Source organism: Chrysochloris asiatica, unplaced genomic scaffold (assembly GCF_000296735.1).
Source record: "Chrysochloris asiatica unplaced genomic scaffold, ChrAsi1.0 scaffold00187, whole genome shotgun sequence".
NCBI lineage: Eukaryota > Metazoa > Chordata > Mammalia > Afrosoricida > Chrysochloridae > Chrysochloris > Chrysochloris asiatica.
In genome coordinates, this window is record NW_006408705.1 from 3580640 (window position 1) to 3584848 (window position 4209).

Sequence of the window (4209 nt, forward strand, 5' to 3'; positions counted from 1 at the left end):
TTAGTATGTCCCACTCATCTATTTTTGTTTGTGTGGTTTTCAAAATGTTTTGTAGTCCATGTATTCCCATCATTAGTGCCTTCACATTTGTCCCGAATTTTTCATTGATGACCTTCATAATTCTGAGATTCACATTTAGGTCCTTAATCCATGTTGAGTTTTAAGTTGTATCTTGACTCAATCTCCTTTGATATATAAATGAGATTACACAAACAAGCAAAGTTAAGAGGGACCTACTGCCCAAGAAAGAACAGCTGAGAATGGAATTTGTCCTTTGGATCTTGGATCCCTGAACTGTAAAGCTCCTAGGTCCAGAGAAAGATTAATGCCAAGATACATGGAGATCTCCAAGGAATGTTGGACCTACAGATGCTGAAAGGAGACAAGGACCTTTCTTTAGAACTGGCAGCTTGAGCTGCAAGGTCAGCAGTTCAAATTCATCAGCCAATCTTCGGAAACCCTATACAGGGTTGTTATGAGTTGGAACTGACTCCACGGCACTTAATAACAACAAACTTTGAGTAAACTGTACAAAAGCATTCAACTGTGCAGATCATAACAAACTATGGGTAACATTTCAAAGAATCTGTTTTCCAGAATACTTATTTGTGCTCATGAGGAACCTACATATAGACTAAGAGGCAGTCATTAGAACAGAACACAGGGATATTGTATGGTTTAAAATAAAGAAAGAAACACAGGGATATTGAATGGTTTAAAATAATGGTTTATCCTTTCACCAGACTTATTCAAGCTGTATGGTAAGCAAATAATCTGAGAAGCTGGATTGTATGAAGAAGAATATGGCATCATGATTGGAGGAAAACTTATTAACAACCTGTGATATACAGATGAAGCAAATAGGATTTGAAAGAGTACAGCATTCAATGTGGATTTTACCTCAATGTAAAGAAAACAGAAATCCTTACAACTGGACCACAATTAATGTTCATGTAAGCAGCAGTCAAGAAACTTAGCAATGTATTGCACTGGGAAAATCTGCTGCACAAGACTCCTTTAATATGTTCAAGATGTCACTTTGAGGAGTAAGGTATGCTTGACCCACACCATGGTATTTTTTGTTTTTGTTTTTTTGTATAAATAGGCTTTATTATTTTTTCTGTGTGAAAAGATTTCACTTAGTTAGGGTCTTTCAAAAGCTGCTCTAAGAGCCTAGATCCAGAAAGCATGGAGGAAGATAAAATCTCCATTGAGTAGTATCCAATCTGTCTGGGCAGGACTGATGAAAGGAGATGGGAATAGCACTCATGTGGTACAATAGTGAATTATTACTATCAGGACTGACTGTGAGGGTTTGAAATGTAAATGTAGACATTTTGTAGCAAAAGGAGGGAAGTGGTTGACTTTGCAGTCCAGGAGCAGAGGACCCTGGGACCATTAAGGGAGAAGAGCAGAGTGTGGGACCCTACCCAGAGAAACAGTAATGCCAGAGATGGAGGCAGAGATGATGACGTGGAGAGATGGAGCGGCTGGGGACTCTAGACCCAGAGAGTGAGAGGGCAGTGTGCTGATGACCAGAGAGCAGGCTTGCAGGGTGTACCATTTGGTTGGTTGATGATACATGGAGGGGACTGTAATCATGGCAATGTAATGATATATGATAGGACGAATGTGAAGCTAATGTTCTCCCATGTAAACTATCACATAATTCACAATAAACATTTAAATAAAAAGCTGCCCTGTCCTGAAAAATCCAGGACTTAAGAGGATTTCTGATCCTGTTCCCTGTCTTTTGCCTTATTGATAAAGGCAAGAATTGGCCTTTTTCAGTTTATTTAAATATGTTCAGAGACTTCTGGTAACATGGTGGACTGGACAGACATACTATACAGATCCTCTACAACAAAAATACGAGACACTAAATTTAACAGACTCAGATGAAAATCCCAGAACCCTGAAAGTCACTGGAAAGGTTAGAGAGGCGGCCTGGGTGCTGGGATGAGAAGTTGAGCAGGGATTGTGAAATAATCAGACAGACTGGTGAACAGTCAGTAAGATTTGGCATAACCATACTGTGAGCCGCTTAGGCAACAGGATTCCTGGCAAAGCACACTCACACAGGATGGGAAAGGTATGATTTCTTGTTTTCTCCCACACTGCTCTGCTGTGATCACAGGGATAGCAAGTTCCTACCTCCGTCTACCATCAGCGCAGACTCCGATCTCCAGCAATTAAGGGTCACCTGTCAGGAGACACATGAGTTTGAGGTGGGGACTGTCGTGCCCCTTTGGTGACTTGTTACAGGTGGGCTCAACTCCAGACCTAAAGAAGCCATAGAAAAAAGAAAAAAAAAGAAGCCATAGAGCGAGCCACAAGCCACAGCATTTAACCAGTCACGCTGAATCATCTGAAATATGGCTTTTGTCCTGAGTGAGTCCTTTGGTGGTACAACAACTCTGACTTATGAGCAAACTTTTGGCCACATTCACTGCAAACATATGGCTGTTCCTCCCGAGTGTGTCCTTTGGTGGCACAACAAGGTTGACTTATGAGCAAACCCTTGGCCACACTCACTGCAAACATGGCTTTTTCCCTCAGTGTATTCTTTGGTGGCACAATGAACTTGACACATGATTAAATGCTTGTCTACACTCACTGCAAACATATGGCTTTTCCCCTGAGTGTGCCCTTTGGCGTCAGAACAAGTGCTGTTTCCTAGCAAACTCTTGGCCACACTGACTGCAAACATGCTTTTTCCCTGAGTGTATCCTTTAGTGACTGTGCAAAATTGACTGACGAGCAAACTGTTGACCACAATCAAGACAAACATGTGGCGTTCCCCCTGAGTGTGTCCCTTGGTGACAGAGCAAACCTGACATCTGAGAAAAATGTCAGTCACAATCACTGCAAACATATGTCTTTTCCCTTGAGTGTATTCTTTGGTGGCAGAGTAAGGCTGAATTGTGAGCAAATCCTCGACCACACTCACTACAAACAAAAGGCTTCTTCCCTGAGGGTGTCCTTTGGTGGAGGAGGAAGGCTGAATTCTGAGTAAACCCTCGACCATACTCACCACAAACATATGGATTTCTTCAGAGGACAGACCTCTGGTTTACGATGAACTTTGACTTCAGGCCAGTCTGTTCCATCCTCCCTGTAGCTGACTGCTCCAAATCTTGAGGTTTCTAATTCCTTCAGTGTTTTATCTGTATCCACAGACATCACCCTCTGGGCTGAGTTGGGCTTTATACCTACACCTGTGTGGCCTTCTCTCAGCCTTGATGATACTCTTTGGGGGTGGGCTACTGAATTCCCATGACATCACTCCCTCTACTCTGCTCACACACAGGTATTGGTGAAGTCTTCTCTCTCCTGACTGTCTGTGTTTTCTTTCCAGAACCTCTGATCAGAATTCTGCTTGTCAGGCTACTTCTGAGACCCCGGCCTGAAGCCCCTGAATGGAAGGGACACTGCACATAAGCCTGGGAAGCTCTGAAATATATGTTGGCTGAAATTTTTCTGACAGGAGAAAGACAGAAGGCAGGAGAAACAGTGGTAGGTTCTGGCTTTAGTTCCAATGAGAGAAGATTCTGGTATATCTCAAGCATCACTTCTTTATAAGGGTTCTTCTGCTAAGAGCTCAGTCTCTTCCACTGTGCCTTTGTGAAGAACACAGTGACATCCTCAAATATAACTGGTTCTGGTATTTTGGGCTTCCTCTTCTCCTCTTGATTGCAGTCAATAGTCTTTTATTTTATTTATTTATTTATTTTTATTGTGTGATAGTTTACATGGGGGAACATTACTTTTACATTCATTCTATCATACATCATTTCATTGCCATAGTTACCATCCCATCTATGCATCATCACCCAACCAAAGGGTATACCCTGCAAGCTCCCCCCTCCCCCCATGGTCCTCAGCACACAGCCCCTTTCCCTTTCTGGATCTCATGTCCTCAGCCACTCCATCTCTTCATAGAAAAAATAATCCTTTCTGTCATCCTCTCTGTCTCCATCTCAGGCCTCACTGCTTCTCTGGGTGGGGTCTTGATCTTCGCTCTTCTCCAGTGATGGTCCCAGGGCTCTCCGCTCCTAGACTGAAAGGTTAATCACTCTACTCCTTGCTATAAAATATCCACCTTTACATTTCCAGTCCTCACAATCAGTCCTGATAACAATTATTTGCCCTTGCATCACAAGAGACCCATCTGCATTTCTTTTCATTGGCCTTTCCTAGACAGGTTGG